The sequence below is a fragment of the Gymnogyps californianus genome, chromosome 3 (assembly GCF_018139145.2).
Source record: "Gymnogyps californianus isolate 813 chromosome 3, ASM1813914v2, whole genome shotgun sequence".
NCBI classification, from domain to species: Eukaryota; Metazoa; Chordata; class Aves; order Accipitriformes; family Cathartidae; genus Gymnogyps; species Gymnogyps californianus.
In genome coordinates this window covers 57,774,451-57,800,584 of record NC_059473.1, presented here as the reverse complement: position 1 = coordinate 57,800,584, position 26,134 = coordinate 57,774,451, and the positions used below count along the sequence as shown (strand labels likewise).

The following is a 26,134-nucleotide window of genomic DNA, read 5'->3' as shown; positions in this document are numbered from 1 at the left end:
AAAAGTGAAAATTCAAACATCACCTGTAATTTGCTGCTTGACTTAAATATAAGAACTCGATTCGAACATTTCTAACCTTACATTTTCCTGGTGTTATAACCCATGAAGTTTTTCTGTGCTTGGTCACTGACGTTAGATCATTTTTATGGTACTTGATTCTCTCTAACAGCATAGCATTATGTCAACTTTTTCTGCAAACTTATGAGGAAAACAGACAAAAGTAAATATTTTGATATTTAAATGACAATTTATATACATCTTTCTATTTATAGCTCAGACTAATAGTTACTTAACTGGATCTTGGAGAAATTTATAAAGAAATTAATTACTATTTTTTAATAAAATCGTTGCAATGTCTGAAACTTGTCTCCACAGAGACAATGATAATATCATCTGTCTCCTGGTTTGTGGGAGACAATAAAAAGATAATTTAGTTGAAGTGGGACCACAGATTTATACAGCAGAAGTAATTTCAGAAGAAATTAGACCTAGCAGGAACTTTTCAGGGGAAAACATTCATTTCATCAGAAAATATCACTTTATGAAAACCAGGACTTGTAATGAGAAAAAAAAATAATTTCAGCATACTTTTCACATCCATATTTTTAGAAGGCTTCATCTTCCTAACGTATCTATCTTGTATTTCAAGATAAGATATTTTATTTAAGTGTAAACTAATTACACTTTATTCATATTTAACTGTAATGGAAATCTTTAAAAGCAAAAATTAAAACAATGTTTTGAAATTGCCTGAAAAATTTCTTTTTGACATAATTCCTCTTTCATTTAATTTAGTTTTGACTTAGAATCATTTTTACGGTAAATACATAAAAGATAAAAGTTATATCCAATGAATTAGCATAAGCATTCAGAGAACACTTTCCAAAGAATAATTAATTTAATGCTATATTAAAAATGATGATTACATAGGGAATTGGAGTGACATACTAACTGCTTTTTTCTTTGTAAGTAAAAGTGTACTTTTATGATAGCCATTTCTTATTCTCAAAGGAAGATGTCTGTATGAAGTATAAAATAAAAATGTGCATTTAAAAGTAGTTGTTCTTTGGTGAGAATCCAAGGCAACTCCACATAAAAAGATTTACTGGGTCAAGATGAAATTGAAGAAAATGAGGGTATGCCTTATATAATCTTTTTATAATCTTCAGTAAACATCATAAAGTCAGGCCAGTAATCTACTTACTCCTTAGCATCTCTGATTTGCTTTCTCTCTGAGCCAGGGTTCTGGGCAGTGAGGACCAAAGAGCAGCTGCATGGTTCTGTGGAGCTGAAGAAACTCTTCCTTTCCCAAGAAACCTATTTAAATCATGATGGTTTGAACACCTAATCCCAGGGAGAAAATAAAACAGGCTTCTCTCTAATGTCTTTAGTAGGCGGGTGTGGAAGGCCTGCCTATTTATCATTTTATCTGAAGCTTTAGCTGAATAGGGTAAGAGATATTACTGAAAAGTATTTCTCAAAGGGTTTTCAAAATGGCTTAGTATTGTGCTAGATCCTTTCCTGTTTGCAATCAGTGTAAGAGGCAGCAGAAGAGAAAACAAGTCAGTACTTGCCTTTAGAGAAGGCCTCACTTAAGTATCTAGAAGGATATATGGGTTTGAAATGAATTCTTCATCTTGGAGAAAGTTGAATATTCATCAGCACAGTCTTTGATCCACAGTACTGTGTTTGATCCTGTTCTTACAGGATCCTGTTCATCAGAGGAAACCTTGAAACAAATCAATTGAGAAGGGTTAAGAAAAGAAGGCCTTCAGTTTGCAGTTGAGCAAACAACAAAAAAAAGATCTTCCATGATACCATGGCTGCGTGAGTGTGTGTCTATGTGTTTGTATGTGTATATGTACACACACAGAACAGATACCTTTAAAATCTGCCTATACACTTTCCTCCAACTCAAGGCCAGTAAAAAAACATACACCATACCACACTTCTAAGAATAATAAATGTGTACCACAGCTTTTCAGAAAATGAAATACAAGCAAGTAGATCGCAGAATGGGACTTGGAAATGTTGTCTGCTTCCCAACTGTATAGTATGCAACTAAGCGAACTATGCATGTTAAAAGCTTACTGGTGTACACTGTGGTTTACTTCCAGATAATATTCCCGTGTCTAATCCTCCATTTGTATCTATATTATACCCCAAGGCTAAATCTCCCTCTCTTATCTAAAGATTCTTCCTGTATTTTGCAAGGAAATTACTTCCAGCAATTACTGCGTGAGTAGGTTTGCTCTCTGGCATAGATATCCACGGGGCTGCACTTCTAAAAATTCTGAGCTCCTGGTCTTTACCAGCTCTGGACGACATACAATCATCTGTTTGTTGTACAGGAGGGAAATGCAAAGCTTTTAGCATCTTAGCTACATCTTTCTTCAAAAAAGAAGAAAAATAATGCTGTTAGTATAATCCATGTCCTACCATCTCAACTGGCCTCCATTGAATTAAAACACTTGCTCTGGCTGTTTTTATTCCAGTAATTTTTTTTTTTCTCATTTACTGTGTCCTCAAGTTACTCTCATGTCTATGACATATTGGGCTAAATAAAGTGCTCTGTGCAAAAATAATTAGATTTCCATGCAGCAAGTGCTGCTGCATTTACAGTGCATGATAAAGAATAAAATAGGCAGAAATTTTGTATTGAAGAGGAATCTAGTTTTACCATGGTAAATTCATTTTTCATGTTTCATTGATTACTCAAGAATAAAAGAGATGGAAAAATGTCTGGATCACACAACTGCGTCACTTACAATAATGAAGAAAACTGAAAAAACCTTCCCCTTTCCCATTCATATACGGTAAAGGAAAACAATGAGAGGCTCAGCTCTTGACTGAACTTTTGGAAATATCACCACATCCATAAGAATTATTAAAGTTAGGGCACAAAGTATTAGGTGTGAAAGGACAAATCATAGCCTGATACAGCTGCCCATTAGTGTCAGCAAAAACGGAGTATGAAATAGTATTTCACACTGCAAAACGGAGAGCTCCAGAAAAACTTTATCTTTACTGTAAATACTTCATACCACCATAGAAAAGCTTAAGGAAATTACAACACAGAAACAGTCCACCCACTAACATATGTTCACAAAACTTATGAAACAGTCTGCTGTAACACAAGCAAGGTAAGAAGTATTTGTGCTTTGAAAGATTTTAATAGGAAAGATATACATTGATTGAGGCTTTTAGAATTTTTTTTTCTTTCACCCTTCTGTCGTCACTCTGGCATCTCTGAATTTATAAAAATACATTTTTTTTTATTGGAGTCATAGCATCTGCTGAGAGCTCCTTTCTCTGGCAGTAGTAAACAGCTAACGGGTTAGCTCAGAGGTGATGGATTGCAGAAATAAGAGTAAAAGACATTCCCAGTATCACAGCTATTAATGAGAAAACATACATTTCTGACAGTAAAACACTTCTGTAAAACCAGATGCTTTTTAAGATGGGGCCACCTTACACCTCAAAGGACATCCAGGTAAGCATATTTGGATGAAAGGGATACTGAACATGCTCTGCTGATGTTCTCTTTAAGGAGTCTGTGGGAGCAGCTCATGGTAAGCAGGCAGATTGCTCCAAATACCAGCTGAGGAAAAATGTAAATCTGGACTTTTGGAAGACAGCATATTATGAGAGTGAATGGCACTCAGAGTGGTCTTCAGAGATGCTTTTAGACAAAACATACATGGTTCCCTGCAAGATAAATAATTCATCCAAAAATTCTTTCAAAACTAGTAAAAAGTTCAAAACAAATGCTGAAGTGGCCCTGACAAAGCTTTAGATGTGAGTGGCACATCCCCTTTCTTCACAATTTAGGAGGGGATAATAATAGAGAAGAAAGACTGTGCAAATGTTTCCTTTGTAACCTCTTAGGCTACATGTAGCAGCCCATGTCCTCTTAGGATATTGGTCTTGCAGAAAAAAGCAAGTGACAGTTTAGTGCCAGTTATTTTCTTATGTGACAACTGTCTCAGGGCTGTATTTCTCTTCGACACCCTGCCTCAAGTTCAACGCAGGCCTGCAACAGTAACCCACTCTTGCTATATGCACATAATGGAAATTGGTGGCCTGGATTACTGAATGCATATATTTCTGCTGAACAGTTGCCTTTGTTTCATTATAACTTCATTTTATGTTCCATTACTCAACAAAACTGAGCTGCGATATTATAGGATGCATCTTAACCACTGATTTTTGCTAGCTAAAAAGTCTCAGAACTAGAAATGGAAAGCTCACTCTCCATCAATTAGCACGTAAGTTAACACTTAGGAAATTATTTGAGATTGCAACTCCATTCTCTGACCTGCACTGTCCTTATCTTAGCACAGACTTCTCTTCAATGTCATGTACTCTGGACAAGTTCTTGCAGGTACTGCCAGGATAGCTACCCTGAGAGTTTGTACAGAAAATAAAATAAAAATCTATATTGCAATGTGACCCAGAGATTTGGGCTCACTAACTAGGAAACTGCTCAGGATTTGCTGATGAGAATGGGAACTTTTACTGACTTACTGCTTGTTAGAGCAAGTATGATAATAGGCAATGGAACAAGTCAGCTAGGGAGGGTGTTAAGAAGCCAGGAAAAAAATAGACTTTAAAATATCCTGTCAACAGTAGTTTAAAAAATAGTGGAATTAGTTTTCCCATAATATGGGAATGAATTTGAACTGGTCCATTGAAAGTCAGTCTGCTCTGTGTTTAGGACTCAACCAGTTTGTTAAATCACATTTTAGATACCACTCTTCATATGTCATTCAGTTATCGCTAATAATTTGGCCAGCATGAAACATTTTGATCATATTGCAGGAGGGAGATTGAAAACTAATTGAAGTGGAGAAACATATTCCTTCCACTGGGGAAATAAGGGAGGAAAGAAATATTAGTTTTTGTGCTATCATTCTCCCAGCCTCCAATTGTAATAAAACAGATGCTTTACAAAAAATCAGATTTGAAATGTGGCTCAAAGATTAGACTTTTGCTGTCTTCTCAAAAAAAATTAAGATTAACAGCAATGTTAAATTAGCCATATCCTGAATCCTTAACATAAACCAGAAATATATTCTATTATGGAAACTAGTAAAGTAGAAATAAAATAAATTACAGAAGTACAAACTGATACTTATCATGTAGAAAAACTAATTTCTGAGAAGCATTTCCTAACATCCTATGAAAATCACTGTTCATGCCTAATACCGACAGAGATTCAGATTTATATATGCACAGGGTAAGAGCCTGTAATTTTCTATTAGATGTCTGAGGGCTTCTGTGTCATTCCAGAAGTACACAGGACTTCTGCTGAATGAAGGGTCAAGGTTTGAGCCCAATGTGCTGCACACATGCTTTGAGGTGTGCCATGTTAGCAGGCAGATGCCACTGGTTGCCAGCGGAGCTGGGACTGGCCTTGGGGGCAGAAGCAACTAAAAGCTGGTGCAGAAGTGCTGCCACAGGAGAAAAAGTCTTCCAGGTTTTAGACAACACTGAGAGAAAGTTTGGGCTGAAGTGCATTGCTGCATAACTTAACAGGGATCGGAGGCTGGGGTAGGATAAAATTGGTCTACTGTGTGAAGTCCTGAATCCCACTGAAGTCACTGCCTTTTGTTATTGATGTGAGCATGTATTACACTCAAAATCTTGTTTATAGGCAAAGCAGAAGTACATATTATATAGATAGATAAAGCCAAGAATTTACTGTTAGTATAGTGGAAATCTTCAGAATCTAGTCAGTATTAGTCCAGATCTGAATGTCACAGAAAAAGAAAGAATAATACTACAGTTAGAATTTTTATACGCACACTTCTTAGCTCCCACTCTGTTTCCTGGCATTTATGCTCGCCCTTCCTCTGCTTGTCTGGGTCCTAACATTTTCAGTCTGGTGACAGTGGTGGGGTGTCATGGCAAGTTGCCAGCACCTGGAGTCCTTTTCTGGGAGGAATGCAGTGTTCATCTTGATAATTTCTTTTTCTTCACTCTAGGATTCTCTTGGAGTAATTTCTGTGTGTTTGCTATCACACTTTTAAGCCTTTTTTCTTTCTTGTTTGATCTACAGCTCTACATTATGCCTGAATTGTCTATATATGATGCCTTTTAGGTATGCTAGATACCATTTCTTTGTTTTCTTTGTGACGTTTAAAACCAGTTTTGTCCAGTTCTGCAGTTTTTTTTAACTGGCTATGGGTGTGCTATTTATAGCTATGGGATTTCCAGTACCAAGTGTGTGCTCCATCTTTTATCACCCCATGACCGCCCTCCTCTGTGCCACACCCTGTGGCTTCACTACTCAACAGCCCTGCTGTTGTACCAGGCCTGTATTTCTCTACACTACATCATTATGTCAGAGTCATAAATATCTCATTCTACTTAGAAAAATTGCTAGTTGCTGCTACCTATGTAAAACTATAGTTGTGCCATACAAAGATGATAAAAATAAAATCAATTAGCCATAAACGTCAGGTCAGTTACAGAAATTACTGTCATAGCTAAAACAAATAAGACAAAGCTGCAACAGATCAAGAAAAGTTTGGACTGAGCATGCCTGTCAAGCCTCAGTCCTGAGACTTTGCAAATTCAGCAATGGCAATATTACAGGGCTGCATGGTTGCACAGAGCTGAGATACAGCCCACTTAATAGAATTTATGTTCTGAGCAGAGTGAGATTTTTATTTGTGTGCAACTTTATTGGGCACTGGCATTTGTTATGGTTTTTATTTCATGGTTTAATTAGCTATAGAAACTACTGCATAGAAAAGAGGTTTTGCATACAAATTAAATGGCTGTTTGGGAACTGTAATAGCTCTGCAAGATGCAACAGGTAGCAGACTTTGTGCAGTTTTAGTGCAGAAGGGAGAAAGAAATGCAAGGGTCTCTTTCAATGCCATCACTTGCAGGTGATCAGTGAGAGAACCTAAATTCTGCAGTGGTGAACCTTGATGATGAAGCATTTCCCCCAAACCTGCAGCACCACTGAGGCCCTGGTTAGCACTGCACTAGCACATCAGGTCCTGGAGCAGGAGTCGTCCATCTCAGTGTGAAATCAGCCAAATTAATTTACTCTGTCAAGGCTCAGACCACTTCTTGCTCAAGTTAACAGAAAGCCTTTTATTAACTTCAGTTGCATCTGGATAGTTCCCACACAGACACTTGGAGAGATTTGGCAGTAATATTTACTAATCCATTTTGCACTAGCACAGTGAAAAATAATGAACAGTTATTTGTTCTCCACAGTTGCAAAACTAAATCACATAATAAGCAGATCTTAAAGGATTTCCAGTAGTAACTGATATGTGGAACAAGCCTGAAAATGTTTTTAAACCTGGAAAATAAAAATCTGACTGAAAGAAGACTAATAAGGCTATAAGGTCTTAAGATGCTAGCATAGAATTAGGAAAATAATATTTTTATATTAATAAAAAATAAAGACTTATAAAGAAATATTAAAGGACCATGCTGCCATCTGCTTTAAATCTTTATTACTCAGCTAACACTAAGGAAGTAACATAGCTCAAGAGATGCTCTAAAAGTATAAGTCCCAAAGAAACATCATGCACAAATGTTCTCTATTACTCCCTGATTCTTTCCGTTCCTTTCTGAAGAGTCTGAAAATCCATTTCTACCATAGTGATTTTTCAAAGGCTTATTCTGATTTCATACAACGAGCTCACTTTTCATCTTGACTAACTACTCTTTGTCCAATGGATTAGAATTCCTATGCAACTGTAAATCATAATTAAAATGTGTTGCTGTAAACAAAAGCAGTCCAACTGGGTATTCCTGTTCTCTTCTTACTCCTTCAGGCGTGTAGCAAATTCAAAGTCATCTTTAATTCTCTTTCATTGCTTCATTGGCGTTGAGATGACAATGTTATGATGTGAGCTGTTTCCCAGCACGTTCTCTGTTCCCCAGTGGACGAAAGTTTGGTGAGGTGAGTAGGAACACAAACCTCATTCCTGCTATCTGAGTAACACTGACATAAATGTATCTCACAGGATTAATATTACTGAAGTACAAAAATATCCAAGCAGAACTACACCTACACATAAGAATGTGCCATCTTTACATTGGCTTCTGCCAGAAGAAATATGTGAGTGAGGCCCTGGAGTTTAAAAATTTGCCTGTTGAGGTGGGAGCAGAAAAAAATTGGAGTTTCTTGTCTGCTGGGGTATGGGTTGCACTGCATCTCTCAGACATCACCTAGAAATCTTTGAATTGCAGCAATTCCCGAGACACACCACCAGGCTTCCCGGCTGCTGTAGTTCCTGTGAACCTCTCTAAGAAAAGGGTTGAGGTACTTTCAGAGAACAACCTGAGCAATTTTATTTTTTTTTTTTCTCTTGAAATTATCTCTGCAATGGCAGATAGGACCAAGTGGCTAGGATGGTGGAGACAAGTGAGCCCTGGGGGACTGAAGACACAGAAAGGATCAGCACAGCAGACAGGCAATCTCTGAACTGTTACACATACCACCATAGTTTGGGCTTAAACTACACACTGCCTGCTTCTGGCAGGAAAGCGAATGATGTTGGCCAGAAGTGAGATGATTATTTGTTTTGTGGAAGAATACTGATATTCATTTCTGAAAGAGAGAATGAGAATTAGCTATCCTGTCACCAATGGTATGAAACCAAAAGCCTGTTAAGAGAAGCTTCCACCTCAGCATTTGTCATAAACTAAGGAAAGCACTGCCTTTCTAGTACTTAAAAACTAAAGAGAGAAAATGTAATGTGATCTTTTTGCTCTTTGTCGCTGGAATTTCACCATTTGCTCTGAGGTCAGAAGGTCTATTGAGACACCTCTGTATACCAGCCTCCATCATCTGTTTAATAAAGATGTGTACCTGAAACGGCATTATGTGGTACACTTTTAATTTCAGATCTCTGAGTTTGACATGTCTCTTGAGCTGTTTTCTCTAAAATTTTATTCTGTCTCCAGAAGACATTTCTCATCCCTAGCCACTCACATTAAAAAACAAAAGAACAGTTTACCTGAAATGCAAGAAAAAAATGTTTGAAGGCATTTTAAGACTTATTTTCCTGAAAGTTTCAAATTGGCTGTAAAATGGTCTAATCAAAGTCTGTCCTGTGAGGAAAAGGAGTCCTATTGACTTCACTACATTTTGCAGCTAGGCTTTAGGACTCAAAATAGTGATATATCAAGCAATTTTTAAATAATGAATATGGGTTTCTCAGAGTCACTTGAAGCTGTGGCACTCGCAATTTAAAAGTGCATAGCCCATTATTTAAAAAAAAAAGAAGCATCAAAGTGCTGTGCTGCAAACGGAATTAATTTGGCCCTTTGTAAAGCTGCACTTTTAGTGTAAGGAATGGAACATGGGATTGGGATTGTTTTAAATGCCATAAACCATTCTGTTTGATGGTAAGTCCTCCGTAAATTTCTCTTAACTTGTTTCCAAAGAAGAAAGGCTGTAGAAGTTAAATCTGAGATTACTCCCACCAGTGAAAAAATCTTCAATACCATCCTACAACCCTTTGTTTCTAAAAAGAAAGTATCTTGCTGGAAAAGAATAGGAAGTTGCATTGTTAGACAAACACTTTTAAATCTTACCCTTTGGGACTCAACTGGGTTCTGGCAGGAATAGGAAAGAATCTTATTTTCTCCTGTATGCAAGTGGTCTGTGGCACTTCTCTTGCCTTTTTCTCTGTGTCTTTCTCAAGTAACAGAGATTGTTGGACTAGCTGGCCAGGGCTTTGATGTGAATCTGTCTCTCCTATAGTGGTTTCTAAAGGAAGTCTAAAGGCCTCTAACTATAAAAAGCCAAATTTTATTACAGGAAGAACAGAACACTTTTCAAATAGCAAAAACTCAAAGTAAGGAAGATAAAATGGAAATTAAAAATAAAGTTATGAAACTTCATGCATTTCCCTCCCAGCCTGCAGTGCGTGTCCTTGCTTCTAGGGAGTTACACAGAAGCTTCCACATGGCAGCAAACTGCTACTTAGAGAATTTCTTTCACCCTGTCACCCTTTCCAGTCCCTGAGACTGAGCCTGCATTGACACATCAAACAGCCCTAGGAAACACTCCTGGGCACTGGGAGTCAGTCATTTACTGCTGGAGCGGTCACTGATTGTGCTCCGTGCCGACCAAGGCCGTCCCTGACAAACCCCAGGTGTGGCTCCAGAGCCAGCACAGCTGAAGACCATTCCCAAAAGATGCACTGGACTCAGCCACCCTGTTTTGGAGGGTCAGAGAGTCTGATAGGGCAGACAGGGACTGCTCCATGCCAGCTGAATGCAGTGCCAGAGAATGGTATCACAAATATTAACATAGGCTTAATCTCTCCAGAGCCTCTTCAGTCTCTGCAGAGCCTCTTAGCCTTGGCCACCCCACAGGAGCTGGTGGATCTCAACTCCACATTGTGCCTCTCTGCCCATCACACCTTGCAGCCCCCTCCCCTCCTGAGCAGCCTCCAGGGCAATCTTTCTCTCCAGTCTGGGTGCTTCTAGCTCAGTCAGTCTTTTTTAAATTGACCTGACAAAGTAGTGGACAAAAATCAAATAAGCAATTGCTGTTTCTTTTTTTATATATATTTTTTAAATCAAGGTGAGTAGTGAGTAGTGTGGGTCAGCTCTGCAACACAGAGAATCTCTGCAGCGCATAGCTCACTTACCTAGGCTAACACTGGGTGCTGGCTTTGCATAAATAAGGAAATTTTTTCCCAGGCTTGGTAGACATTGTATGAGGAAACAGAGAAGGAAGCATTGCTGTGTCAGGCATGATTTGCCTGGTGGGATCGTCTCACCATAACAGTTTTCCAACCATGAACAAGTCGAAGGCACTGGTCGTGCTTTGGTCTGTCTTTACCTCTACCTAGAGCAATTTGAGAACTGAAACATCTGGCTTAAATAAATCTTTAGATATGATTATAAAGTATTTGTGTGAACCTTATTGACCTGTGGTATATAGAGGGTCAGACTAGATGATATGATGTTCCAATCTGTCTCTTACTTCAGCAAGACTAGAATAATAGGACATTTTCAAAAATGTTTTGTTCAAGGTATGTTTGAAGCACAAATGAAATCCTCTTGTGATGTAACTCTTCCAGGAGGTCTCCAGGCCAACCTGCAGTTGTATCTCATATGATTATCATAAAGCAAGCATCTACTTCCAATGAATATTCAGTTAGGTGAGAGCACACAACAAAAGAAAAGGCCAACATACGTCACTTCTCAAATCAGCTACCCACTGTGAAAGCTAAATAACACTTTTTCGGGACTCTTGATTTCTGAATAAGTAAAAGGAGATGAAAGCCTATAACAAAGAATTCAGTGTAGAGGACAGAATCTTAACATGATTTCTGAGCATATGTATATGCATTTTATATTAATTTTTCTTTTTCTTTTTCCTCTTTCCTGAATCTGCTCAGACGTTTAATTAACATAAAAGAAATTTCATTAAAAAGAAACTTTTAGAAAAAATGAAAGGGTCTTTTAACAAAAACTATAAAGTGGGAAATTGTGCTGCAACTGTAGCAGAGCATGGGTGTACACTGCATTTTAAAGAAGAGGAATTATGTAGGTATAAAGAGAAAACAAGATGAAATGCTGACAGAACTGTCTAGAAACAAGTCTCTTTAAAGGTCAATGTATCCGTTCTTCAGGGAAATGAATATTAACAATATTTTTAAATGGTCTCACTTCTTTCTTTTGCTTATACACTTGTTTCAGGTTAATGTTTTTTTAATGCTTGAATGACGTACAACCTTTTTTCTTGTATTTAGTCTAGGTTTCCAACCAAACAATAAAAAAAGAGCAGACTTTGCACATCATGGTGCAAAGAATGGGAAAGGTTCTTCCTTTGGTAGAACTTAACCTTAAAAAGGATATGAAGCAGAAAGTGGGAAAGGACTTAAAAGGGGAAAAGAAGTGAATTGAAAAGTCAGAAAGGGACCAAACAAAAGAAAAGATAGAGAAAGCATAGGCAGAGATAGCAATTTTTGAATGTGAGAGATTTACATTTCTGGAAAAGAATTGAAACAGCTATATGAAAAGAGAGGAAGATGATAAAATCTTTATTAGTGACATGAGAGAGCAGATTTTGCAGACCTTGGGCATACTGAAATTGCAGAATTTTAAACAGTGGATATATTTTCCTCAGTGTAGATTAAATGTTGAAACCTTAAAACACAGCTGAAAAACATAAGATGTTCAGACAGGTCTGCAACTAGTCCCAGAGAAGTCAAGTGAATTCAGACTGAGGGACTGGGTTGCATGTGAGGACATGTTTTACAGGAGTTATTTTTAATAACTTTGAAAAAAAATGATTGAGAGGAAAAAAAAAATTAAAACCCTTGATAAAGAGGATCCCATGTTTTGGAGGGAAGTCAGAAGAAACTTTCAGAAAGGTAAAATTCGGTGAGAGAAATCCCTGCACCGAATGTGGGAGCTGTACAGGGACAGGGCCAGCTGATCAGTAATGTCCTCTCTGACGCTGCCGAGAGCATGTCTCCAGAGGGACTCACAACAGAGGGTCTGCTGCTAGGAGTGAGACACATGGCTCAGGTGCCCCAAGCCCTCATATATACTGAGTTGACGGTGTTAAGAAAGGAGGCACTGTGGCTTAAGGAAGCTCTTCAAGTCTGCTCTAACAGGGATGCTAGGAAGGCTGCAGGCAATTTAGCAGTCAATGCTTTTGTGCTTCTGCCTGAAAACAGGCATTGATGGAGCACTACAGTGAAAGAAGCTTCTTTGAACAGAAACACTGAGCATTTGGGGACAAAAAAAATGAGTGAGATGAAGCAGGCAACAAGAACAGCAGACTGAATCACACAGTACTTAGAGACTTATATACTCACAGTTATCCGTACACACACTGAGTTTGGCTTGGTAAAACTCTACCACCCTTGCCTACTTCTGTAACTACCAATGATCATGTCTTCACTGACTTACACTTAAAATGTCTTTTATTTATTGAATTCTAGGGGATCTTCTTTTGTTGTGAATGTTGCAGTGGGATCCTTATGCTCTGTGTAGAGCTTAATCTTTGATATTTTTAAATGGAGGAAGGAGACAAGACAGCAAATAGTTTGTATTGCAACGCAGAAGAGAAGACATCTTCTGTACCTTCTGAATATGAGGAATAATTTCAAACTCTCTGGAAGAAGTTGCAGAGGAAAAGTCATGAAGTAGGAGGTAGAATAAAAGGAGAAATGGAGTGAAGACAATCTAGAATTAATCTGATTTTATACAGGGGACATGACCATACCAGTTACTGTATGAAGCTACATGTAGATCAAATATACGTTTAAGTTTAATACCCATGAAATTAGAATACATAACCAGAAACAAAAAGGCCTAAAGTTTAAAGACTTTTCTGGTAGACTCATGAGTTAAAACTGAAACATGGTATCTGAAACCTAGGACTACAATTTATAAGTCACAGCAGCTACAATACTTAAATCAAGTCTAAGAAGAAAGAAATTGAAATATTAGCTAACATGATGCTTAAGGTGCCTCTAGTCTTAAAATTAGTGTAATTATGCCTACAACACAGGGATTGAGTGCAGAAAAGTTGAGAATGTATTCCATCTCCTGAGGATGCTTATCAAATATCAGCACTGCTGCTAGAGCTAAAAATTCTGACTACTCCTGGTGATATCCCCTAGAGGCAAACAACAGTGACTTAAACTAACACTGACCAGAAAAGAAGTGTGAAATAACTTTCTTAAAGTGTGAGTAGCATACTCAGAAAAGAATGTATAATAGACATGTACTCAAGGCTACTTTTATTCCATTTTGCTCTCTTTAACTTTTTTGTTTGTTTGCTACTAGTTTCTTAAAATGCGTATGTCTGTGTGTGTATTGTTCCACAATGAGAATTTTCCTGCTTATATTTCCATGCTTACTCACAGTTTTCTCAGATTTAACAACATATACTCTCATTCCCCTGAAATTTGAAAGATGAACTGATTTTGAACTCACTGCCGAGATCCCTCACAAACAGCTTTTTAGCACTCTGTGCATAAAAAGACCCCGATTTCCAACAGCCTTGTGGGGTTATTTGTACCTATTTAAACTCTGTGAAAAATACTACTGAATCAGAATAATGCAGAAAACTAAAAAATGTACAAGGCTGTGGAGGATCAAGCATAATGTCTGACATTTCATTGAGCTTTGTAATCAAGAGAGACATAGTTGCTATTCCACCATATCTATACAAACATCAGAGTTCTTCCTGAAGAGTATTGACTAAAAATATACTTACCCAGTAAAACACAATTTAGCAACAGCATGTCATCAGATTGACTCTTACCACTTGATTTCTGATTCCTAAGGCTAAAATATTAGACTAGAAAGTAGTCAAATTTGTGAACAACTGTATCTTCTGAATCATTCTGAAATACTGTGACCAGAACCAGGGACTTTTCCAAAGTCCTGTACACGTTTGCTTTAAATTACATACACCTCCAACTCACTTGAAGTGAACAGTATGAGGAAGAATATATGACTCTTTTGACATAAACATTAATTAATCATGTAAAAGAAAAGCAGTGAACTGTACTTTACACATGGTATTTTAAAGTATTGAAATGTTGATATTAAGTAGTTTTAAAAAGAAAAAGGTAAAAGGATACAAAATTTTGTTGCTGCCATTTTTCCCACATGGATAGAAGTAGGAAACATTTACCATATCTTTTGAAAAGCAAAAAAGACAGCAATGAAACTGTAAGAACCATTATCCAGCTGTGGAATTTTGAACTTTAGATTTGGGGCAAATTTATGTTGAAACTGAAGTCAGTGCTATTCAATGTCCATTGCTCTGATTTCCTTGTCAACTTTATGTTTAATGGAGGGAATCATTATTATGTAATTAATTTTGATAACTCAAAACTGTCAATCAAGAAAGAGCAGTGCTACTTTTATTATTGATTATTTTTTCCTTTAAAATGGTTACTCTATATAGCTCTCTTTCAGTTATAAATGTGTTTACCTTTCCTGGTAATTTCAAATGCCAAAATACCCTGCACAAAATCAATGACTTAATTATTGAATGTCTGAATTAAAGCCACATTCTGAGCTTGCTCTGCTCACTGAATACTGTTATTAAAGGTATCATATATAGACCTTTGACAGTTAGTACAACTCATGTCATTCTGTTTAAATTACTATAATCCAGACTGAGGCATATAATTTATACTGGTCTTCAACACAGAGAATAAATGAAGACTTCAGGTTTTATTACCTTTTCATTGTTAAAAAATAATTTAAATAGTCAACAAGACTGTCCGCATTATACTGAAATCGTATCACTTCAGTCTAACTCTGTCTAATAGTACACTTCAGTTTTACACTGATTCACAATAAAAGGACAGAGATAGTTCTAATGGTTAGGACAGAATAACAGGATATCCTTTTCCTTGCTTCTTTTTCTGACTCTGTTCTCATCCTCTGATCCTGCTTACATTGCTTAATTTTTTCTAGTCTTGAATTTCCTCTGCTGGGCACACTGTGTCGTCACCTACATTCTTGCAGAGAGGATTTAAGGCAGAACTGATGCAACCATACTGCACATGAAAGGTGAGAGCGGGGGCAGATTAAATAGCTACAAGGCTGACTACCCTTCATGCTATAAAGAAGGTGTATCCTACTGAGAGGTCCAAAATGCAAGGGTAAATCTCACTCACATCGGAATTCTTGGCTCACACGCAGCACTAATGTCATTCTGTGTGCTCTCTGCTGTATGTAGCTACACACACTACGAAAGGCACTTTCTAGCTCTCGAGCAGTTAGACTACTTACAGTCTTGGCCAGCTGGGGCCCTGGCTTCCCCAAGGTGATAAAGGATCTCTGGCTCAAGGCTCACAACATGCTCCTAACCCCTTTGGCAAGTGAAGCAGACAGTTTTCACAGGAGGATTTCTAAAGTGCAGATGTAGTTGTTTCTTAAAACCACAGAGAGTTAGAAATCTCTGAGAAAGAAACAAACTAGCAAAAGAAATTCGGCACATAATTTCTGCTGTTTTATATCACTGTCACTGTAAGTCCTGGGGTTGGTCAAAAGTTAAAATCTGCAAAGTCCTTTCCAGCTGCTGGATCTGGTCTACTGGCATGCAGCAAGCGAAGAGCTTCCTTCTCTTTTATATATAGCTTTTTCTTTTCAGCCAGTTAACCTTTTCCTCAGCCACAGCCTTAAACAAGGTAATATCAACCTTCACTAACAATTACAGACTATTTTATTTCACTGGGGAAAAGTAAATCAGAAATTAAATGCTTTAAAAGGCTGTTCATTTGTGGATACCAGCCACAAAATAAGAAGGCTGTTCTAATTAAAAAAAAAAAAAAAAGAAAAGAAGATTATAGTGAAGACTGCAACAAACAAGGCAGTCAAAATATAGCATGCTGTTCACAAAATAAAATGGTGCTCACAGTTGCATTCAGATGGTTCCCAGCTTGTTGCTGATGACAAACAGAACAAAGTCACCATTGATAATGGCTTAAATAGCAAAGAAATGGAGCTGAGTTGAGTTTTGTTGGGAAAAAAAGACCGTATATAATTAACTGTAAAAACTATATATTTTTTTAATTTTGCTGACCAGAATAAAGGCAATCTTCATTTTCTCACTAGGATATAGCTCTAACAACACTAAATCAATCCAAACCGGTCTATCTTTATAACAAATTGTGCAGTTTGCTCCTTTCTAAAATATAAAGCTAGTTTGATCTTAGTTAATTTGAATGTCAGAGCAGGAAAGGAGAAATATTAATCCATTCACTTTTCTTCACTGGAGTTTGGATGTGAGAAAGATAATGTATGTTGTCTACATATGACTTTATGGCTGTACAAATCCAATACAATGATCCAGGTGCCTGTCAATATGCTGTTCAGAAAGTATATATTAAATGCTTTTAGAGAAGGAAATGGTTCTGGAATCATGTCTGGATGTTGATTTTCTTTCTAATTGCTTACTAACAAACTACACAGAATGATTTTTTTTTTCTGATTCAGTCTCTGCTGAGATGACTCTAGCTGCGTTTGTCATTATCGTTGCATTTCAAGAGCTGGAATTCTGCATTTTTTGCTGTCCAGTCACTGTAAAAAAAAAAAAAAAAAGAAAAAAGAAAAATAAAAGCAGAAAGTTTATCTTTGGTACAAAGAATTTACAAGTTAAATCAAAGGGATAAAAAAGGCAGATAATGAGTGTTGGGAAGTACTGAGACAACATTGACTAGTTTACTGTTTAGAAGTCTTAGGATGCTGGTAGGTTGACACTTGAATTATACAAATACTTTGGACACTTCTTTCTCAAGTTTCATAACTGGTGACAGAAGAGACAATCTATAGATGTCAGTGGCTTTCTCCTGCTAGTTACAGATAAGTGTCTCCCTGTTAATACTATTAGGAAGATAAGAAACTGTTGCTGTCATTGTCCAGGTATTTTTGTTAGTTCACTTTGGACAACATGTGCAAATGTACCTTTGTTGGCTTATTCCTTATGGTGAGACATCCCAGGCATTATTCTTCCCCCAAGGCTGTCAGCCAGTGAGTAGTAACAGTGGAGTCTGCCACATAGATAATTTCTGCTTTCATTAGTTTTTGTAAAATTACCCAGTTAATTCTGAGCACAGTAATCTGAAATTTGTGGAATTTTGAAGAATACCTTGATCCCAGAAGTATTTTCTTAATCTCTTTCCTTTCAAATCTTACTGCTGTTTCAAATATTGTCTGTAAGGTACATGAATATGTACCATTTCTTCATCTGGCTTCAAATGATGAAATATCTGTCCTGATCATCCCTGTGTTATTATGTGGAATGCAAACTACTTTTAGTTCAGTCATATATAAATATATGCAGCTTTATAAACCATATAAAAGGAAAAACTGTGTCATGGCTTGTCCTGGTTTCAGCTGGGACAGAGTTAACTCTCTTCTTAGTAGCTGGTACAGTGCTGGGTTTTGGATTTAGTGTGAGAATAATGTTGATAACACACTGATGTTTTAGTTGTTGCTAAGTAGTGCTTATCTTAAGCCAAGGACTTTTCAGTTTCCCATGCTCTGCCAGCAAGCAGGTGTGCAAGAAGCTGGGAGGGAGCGCAGCTGACCTGAACTAGCCAAAGAGGTATTCCATACCATGGAACGCCATGCCCAGTATATAAAAAGGGGGGGACTTGGCCAGGAGGCGCGGATCACAGCTCTGGCATTGGTCAGCGGGTGGTGAGCAACTGCATTGTGCATCACTGGGTTCCCCCCCCCCCCTTTTTTTGTTATATTCCTTTTCATTACTATTATTATTATATTTCATTATTATTATTGTTAGTGTTGTATTTTGCTTTAGTTATTAAACGGTTCTTATCTCAACCATGAGTTCTGCCTTCTTTCCCGATTCTCCTCCCCATCCCACTGGGAGCAGGGGGCAGGGGGGGAAGGGGAGTGAGGGAGCAGCTGTGTGGTGCACGGCTGCTGACTGGGGTTAAACCACAACATGGCTTTACCAGAAAATGCCTGTATCTGTGTAGATATAAAACCAGTTGAAAAGAAAATCCATCAAATGTTGTTTCTTAAAGAGAATGATGTGAGTTAGCTCTTCAGAAACCAATCTTTCTTGTTTTGCTGCTCTTCCCTGTGTATAAAATTCTTGATTACTTCATAGTATTTTACTAGACAAAACCAAGATTTGACTTTTGCCCCCATACTGAGATAGCCCTGGGGCTGAAGTGCAAATACAAAAGCTGATGACGTCTTTGAGTGCTTTCCCAAGACACATATTATGTCTTTCTGAAGATTTAAAGGTTTTTCTCATATTCCTATTTCAAGAACATTGTTCCAATCTAATTTTAGGCACAAAGAAGCTTAAAGATTTTGGTTGCTATTGAAAAGATGTATATACCTTCACTGTACAGTCCAAAACATTTCCTCAAGGATGTTTCCAAGAATTCTGTTCACAAGGAATAATTTATGGCTCTGGAGACAGTCTTCAATCTGTCTACCTGAACAAGTAAAAGTAAACATAGTAAGTTAGCACTACCAAGCATTTGCTTTTTACTTTTAATTTAATTTCCCCCAAAATATAATTTCACATCTCAAGCTCTTTCAATCATGTTGTATGACAGCCACAAAAGATGCTCTTAAGATATCTTTTAGAAGACATTTTGCGTGAGTGACGATTGTCAGGTACAAAATGGTGGAACCGCAGATATTGCAGAATGGCTGAGGTGGGAGGCCTGGAGATGGCCCAGTCCAGCCCCCCGGCACCAACCACCGCCACCTGCAGCAGGTGGCTCACAGCTGAGTCCAGTTGGGCTTATGGATCTTTTGAGGAAAACCAGCTCTGCACAAATCATCTCAAGCCAAAATCAAAATATTCATGGAGGGATGACTTGTCGTCTAGCTCATTGTTTCTCATATACTTGAGCTACCCTCTGATGAAATATTTTGTCTCTTCATTAAAAGCCTAGTGGGGCTCGGGGCCCTGTTAGGTAAGTATGCCTCTTTCAGGGATTTAAAGTTCTAGCTACATGAGCTTCAGCAGTATTTTTTTGTAATTCATGCACATGTGCACGTAAGAAAATGACTTAAAACAATTTTCTTTTTATAAGCACTCTTTGTCACAGGGAAGTTAGTTTTCCCTATGAGAAATGGATGATAGGAAAAACTATACATTCTCTACAGAAAAAGGTAAATCCACACATTTTTTAAATCATACTCAGTTATTCTCACTCATATGCAAGTATTTATTTTGTCTGTACTGAAGATTGCCCTGATTACTGTGAGAACCGGGCCTTTTGATTCTAGGAATGAATTATTAGTGGAGATAATTGTTTCTTACCACGTGGTTGTTTCGACTATGGATGAACTTCAAAAAAATTGAACTTCAAAAAGCAGATTGTGTTCTCCTTTCTGCTTGGTATGAATCCAATCTCCTGCAGAAAAGATTATCAATGAAGTTACTTGGTGCCTTGTTATTCCTGTGTCTGTCTCAGTTGCAATAATAATCTATGTTACTTGCTGAGGAAAAAGTAAGACCCGTCTGTATTAAACAGAAATGGTCTTTTTGTTTCATAGGTAACTTTGATACCTGGCAATAAGTAAATGCCTTGCACAACTGTCGTGGTTTAACCCCAGCCGGCAGCTAAGCACCACGCAGCCGCTTGCTCACTGCCCCCCCACCCCTGGGATGGGGGAGAGAATCAGGAAAAAAACTCGTGAGTTGAGATAAAGACAGTTTAATAGGACAGAAAGGAATGAAAAACAATGATAATGATAATAATAATAATATGACAATAGCAATACTAAAAGAATTAAACTATACAAAGCAAGTGGTGCACAATGCAATTGCTCACCACTCGTTGACCGATGCCCAGTTAGTTCCCGAGCCACGATCCCCCCTCCCAGTTAACTCCCCCCAGTTTATATACTGGGCATGATGTCATATGGTATGGAATAGCTCTTTGGCCAATTTGGGTCAGCTGTCCTGATGGTGTCCCCTCCCAGCTTCTTGTGCCCCTCCAGCCTTCTTGCTGCCTGGGCACGAGAAGCTGAAAAATCCTTGACTTAGTATAAACACTACTTAGCAACAACTAAAAACATCGGTGTGTTATCAACATTCTTTTCCTACTAAATCCAAAACACAGCACTATACCAGCTACTAGGAAGAAAATTAACTCTGTCCTAGCCGAAACCAGGACAACAACATTAAATTACCTTAGAGTCAAGAAAAAATATTAAGAGGAATAAAGTGCAGGAAATATTTGTAATTGTGAAAGGTTCTGAATTAATGAATATGCAAAGTGTTTAAAAGAACGGATTGCTCAGAAACAAGAACCATCTTCTTTCATTGTCAAGCTTTTACTCTCTTGACAGCTGCAGCAGTCAAGGCTGACAACACAGTCATGGTGTAGCTCTACAAAATGCATCCTACATGGTTCCACCTGGAGCTTCCTCCTCTCAGTAACATCTGCTGCGCTCCCAAATGGATCCCCATGTGCAGTGTGTGCATCCACCTAGGAGAGCATAAGGCACTGGCGACTAGTAGCATTCCTGCAGGCTTGCTGAGGGAGGCTCAAACATTGAAAATTGCATCACAAGCTGGGTAAACCAGTATTTCTGTACTTGTTATACCATGTTTCCAAATACCAAAAAAAAGGAGAAAACCCCCGCAAAACCAGAAAGAGAGAGAAAAGGGGAAAAAAATCCTGTAGACAATTTCTAAAACAAAACATTACTTAATTTGAATAAAGCAGCAGATTACATACCAGAATCTGGCCATGTGAAGAGTTGGGTTTTGAGATCAGAAGTGTTTGTAGAAAGAAAGATAAGAAAGGGCAATCTGTGTCTTTTCTCCCTGTGCAGGGCCATTTCACACTCTGTAAGTGGAAGCTCAGGGAAGTAAGAAAAGATGGAGAATTCCAGCAGAAACAAATTACTATTTCAAGGGAACAGAGTGAGAAACAGTAGCTTCCTGAAGCTCCCTGAAGCGCCTCTTTACTTTCAGAAGAGCAGTGTGCCATGCTCAGCTGAGACCTGTCCACTTCTCACCTGTACAAATATTGAGGCAGTAGAAAACTACATTTTCTCCTATCTTAGATAGAGAAGTGTAGGCACAGAAAGGCTAGGGTGGAATTAACCTCCCCTAGTTTTAACCAACTAACAGATATCTAAGCTAACCTAATTTTACAACCTTCTTTTATTCACAGTGATGAAGTAGAGAAGGGAGGCCTTGGCCCAATACAGAAGTGTCATAACTCATAGAGGGTGACTACACGATGAATCTGAATTTCAATGATTTACCATCTTTTTACTTTGATTGTTTTGCTATTTTTTATGTAGGTTTTTTAATTTTCTTTGTTCTTACGCATATGCTAAAAGGTACAAATGATAGGATTAGGAAAAACACATGTTAATTCAAAAAGTCTACTAAATTCAAGCAAATATTTTAGTTTAGGCAAGCAATCTCAAAGATGCTTATTGTGCAGGACTTTCATTCAAATCAATGGAAATTGTATGTTCAGAGAGCTGGGAAAAAATCTATGAGGTCTAATTATAGGAGCTTAATCACTTCTACTAACAGCACTCTGAAAAAAAATCACAATTTTTCTAGGACTGCAGCAATTGATTCAAAAATCCCACTAGAATTTGTTGAAAGAGAAAGGAAAGCTTTTGGTATTTCTTGGATTAGGAGGCATTTATAATTAGTGGCAGGTTATGTTACATGGAAATAAAGTTTTCATAGCAGTTTTCAGACACTTTCCACTCTCCAAAAGTAGAATATAGCTTTCTGTAAGTGGATTATAAAACAGAATATGTTAGCAATGGCTTATTTATCACCAAAATTTTATGTACTATGGCTTATGTACTATTCACTATAACAAATTTTAAAAAGTTTATAAAACTATCCTCTTGTGAAGAGTGCATAGATTTCAAAGCTATATTTTTCAGGACCACTTACAAAAGTGCCTGTTGCTTATATGGAAAAAATTAAGGATAATAATAATAACCTGTGAGAAGGAAAACTTCCTGAAAGCTTGTCTGTTTTGTCCAGATAAATAGTCTGGCTTAATAAATCATGTTACTTCTGATACAAACCTTGCTCTTCTTATATATTTAGGCCATCACATCACTAGGCTAATATGTAACTTTCTCAAACTTTAATTGTTGTAGCTAAAGTGGACACAGAACTTTGACTGTGTAAAGGTTTTGTATTTGTTAACAGTAAATATTTTGGGTTTTTTTGAAGTACAAATACAAGCTATCTCATAGAAGCTTAATATCAGTTTTATGAGAAAAACGCTGTGGTATGGCTTGATTAGAGGATGAAGCCCTCACTCTTTTTCTTCCCTCTTCCCTCTTCCCTATAAAGGGAAAATATGTTTTGGCAGCAAGATGTACCCCACTCATTTTCTTAGAGAGTAGAGCAGGGCAGGAGCAGGGATTAATATTCAGGGCATAATTCTGTTTTATATCCACAAGAACATCAGAGGGCTAGGTTCTACTTTCCTAATGAAAGCTATTCCAACTCCACTTTTTGTTCCTTAAGACTACTGTTACGAATCCCCATCATATTTTAATTATGGAAACAAGTAGGGTGAAAGGGAGAAGCTGATCAAGGAGAAACAAATATTTAAGCAGGATTTTGTTTTCTTTGTTGCTGAAGGGGACAAGTAATTTTGAAATTTTAAAATTTTGCTTGATTCCTTCATTCTTTTCTATTTAATTCTATATGTCATGCTAAAAAGAATCTCAAATCTAATTGTTTTTTAAGAACAAAAATGTGTCTGTAGAGAGCCCTTAATACATATTTATGCTATTAGTTACCTAAATATTTGCAGGAACATCCCTAAGATCACTTTTGAGATGATAAGTAGTTTTGAGTCCATTAATTCAGTTGTAACAGGTTTTCAAAGGTCTCTGTTGTTAAGTAAATTACATCAATCCAACTAAAGTTATCTTTGTGACAGGCTCTGTAAATATGGCAGGTGAGAGATGTAACCTGACTTCAGTAACACTTGTGAGACTGCAGGTAAAGTTAATATGACTATACGTAGACACCCACAGTCTAGACATCCACATCCAGTTTAATCATCTTTTTCAGAGTCAACGGAAAAAATTAAGAATTTCTAGAAAGCAACTCACATCATCTTCAGAAAGTTATTTAGAACAGAACAGAGGAGCTGTGCATTTAAAGTGCCTGCTTTCTGCTAACTATAAAGGCAGCATGGAGTGAAAAGACATCTGCACTGTAGACATTTAAATTGAAACAAGATGAATTGTACCACGCCTCACATGATATTCTTATAAGGAAAGGAGAACGATGTATTCTAAACTGAAGAATTGTTAAAGTATGGGAACTGGGTAGAGAAAAAGGAGTACAAAAGTTATTGGAGAACTGTGCCATAGGTGTAATTATTAATGTTTTTTTGTTAAATTGGATTTATTGAGATTCTGTATATATTTATCATTAAGAGAGTACTATTCAGTATTTTTCCTACTGACTTTGTGATGAGCTAGTGGATGTTCATTACATTTGCAAAAGATGCCAAGCTGGGATAAACTGTCAGGACAATGGCAGAATTCAAAGTCACGTTAGCAAATTGAGAAGTGGTCTGAAAAACCACAGGATATTCGAAAAGGACAAACGTGAAGTTCTACACTTAGGTAGGAAAGCATGCACCAACATGAGCTGGAGAATAGCTGGTTGGACAGCTCTTCTTCACAGTAAGATCTGCTAGTGACACGAAATACAAGCTTGAGATGAATCAAAAAGGTGCTACTTTTCCAATGCAAGCACAATTCTGTAATACTTCAACAAGACTCTTGTTTTAATTAGGGGAATTAATCTCTCCACTTTGTTAGCACGGGTTTCTCTGGGGTAGTGTGCAGCCTGGAACAGTCCTGGAAAGCCTTTCCCAGGAAGGGCATAGACTGATTGGAGAGAGTGCAGGAGAGATAGAGACAATCATCTAGAAAATACGGTCTGTGAAGGCAGACTGAATGAACTCCATGTTTAAAGGTAGGGACTTAACTTATTTATGGAACTTCACCTGTCTCCTCTAAGTTCTTAGGACAACAGTTAAAAGCAAAAAGATTGTTTTTGTCAGTTCCAGAGGCACCTCCTGTTTTAGTGACAAACTTCTCTATTGTGGAAGTTTCCTATCAAAACAGCTTTTACTTGTGCTTTTTCTGCAATTTACAGATCATTTCTGAGCAAAATATCTAGCAAGTAACATAACTGGAGGGGGCAGGCCTTGACAAATTCCACATGGTGAAAAAATTGTGCTGGTGTTAACTTGCTCTTAGCCACGAAATTTTGAGCTTACTCTTAAAGCAAAGAATTTTCTCCAGAGCACAATAATTTCTCTTCAGAGGTACAGAATGAACAGAATGGTCTCCTCATGATCACTGTGATTCAAGTAGTTTCTGTGATTTGAAGACTGAAAAATAAAACCCAACATGAACTATAGCTGGAAGACTTCAAAAATTGACAGAAAAATTATTAAGTGATAAAGCGTGTCAGCATGTACCTATGTTCACCACATGAGTCCACCTACCACCTCTATTTGCTTTAACGGTGAAAAAGATTTCAGTTTGCAGAATATCACATGGTCATAATCAGATGCCCTAAGTCAGATTCCCTGCTGTTGGGAAACAGCTGGGTGCTAACAGAAGCACAGAATGAGCAGTAGCAGTTGTTTCATTTTCACCCTATAAAATTGAAGTACTTGAGAACTTAGAAATATAGTAAAAATGTTTCTAATTTTGAAAAATTTCCATAAAATAGAGGATATATTTTGGTGAAAATTATTGTAACAGCTCTTTTTTTGTTTTGTTTTGTTTGACTGGATCTAAACTGCAGGGGCTACATAATGCCATGGTTATTCATGTTTAAACAAGGTACTTTTTCCAATGGAAGTGGTCCTGGAATTAATTTATTTTTTGGTCAGTTACAAGATTTTTTTCCAAGAGTAATTTATGGAATTGTCAGAAAACCAAAAGGAATAATTTGATTACATAATTTAGGAAAAATCTTATCTACAAGTCAGAAGACAATGTTATATTACGCTGCTATAATTGTATTTACAGCTACAGAAATCCTAAAGTACTCTCACAGGGAACACAGTTAAGATAATGACAATTAGTTTGTTCCAAATGGAAAAAGATAAAGGGAATTTTGATTTGTTTGTGCTGGACAGCTTGTCTTCAGATAGACCAAACCATGTCTTTTCCTCCAAATTTTCCAGGTAATATAAAGAAGGAAAAGGCCACCACTTTAAAGTTCTGGTCGCTGCAACTTTTCTTTGGAAATGTAGCCCAATGAGGATGTGGTAAAAGTCTCTTTTTATTTCTGCCTCATTTTCCTGGAGAATCTTGAATGGCTTTAAATGCCCTCCCTCAGCCTGAAAAGCCCTTTTCATCTGTTCTCTCAGCTTTATAATTCCTATCTCTCATATTCCTATATGACAGGGATTCAAACAATACTGCCATTGAGTAGAGCAAATAAGGATTTCTGAGGTCTGGTGGCAGATTTTATTAAGTTCAGGTGCATGTCACTGGTGCTGAAGTGTGTCCTTTGGCAGTTAATCATCCTGACTGGAAAAGTTAAACTTCCTTCTCTAATAAATAAAGAGCATGAAGAAGAAAGCCATAGCATCTCAACATGGGCAGCATTTCTAGGCTA

General features: G+C 37.4%; 1 long non-coding RNA gene across 1 annotated transcript; it reads right to left on the bottom strand.

Annotated features, from left to right (window-relative positions):
* Positions 1-16,391: 16,391 nt before the first annotated feature.
* LOC127015201 (uncharacterized) lies at positions 16,392-19,863 on the bottom strand. The gene is made up of 3 exons (XR_007766299.1): positions 19,790-19,863; positions 18,851-18,950; positions 16,392-17,055 (listed from the first exon to the last, which is right to left on the bottom strand). It is a non-coding gene; the product is annotated as an uncharacterized LOC127015201 (long non-coding RNA).
* Between the last annotated feature and the right edge of the window lie 6,271 nt (positions 19,864-26,134).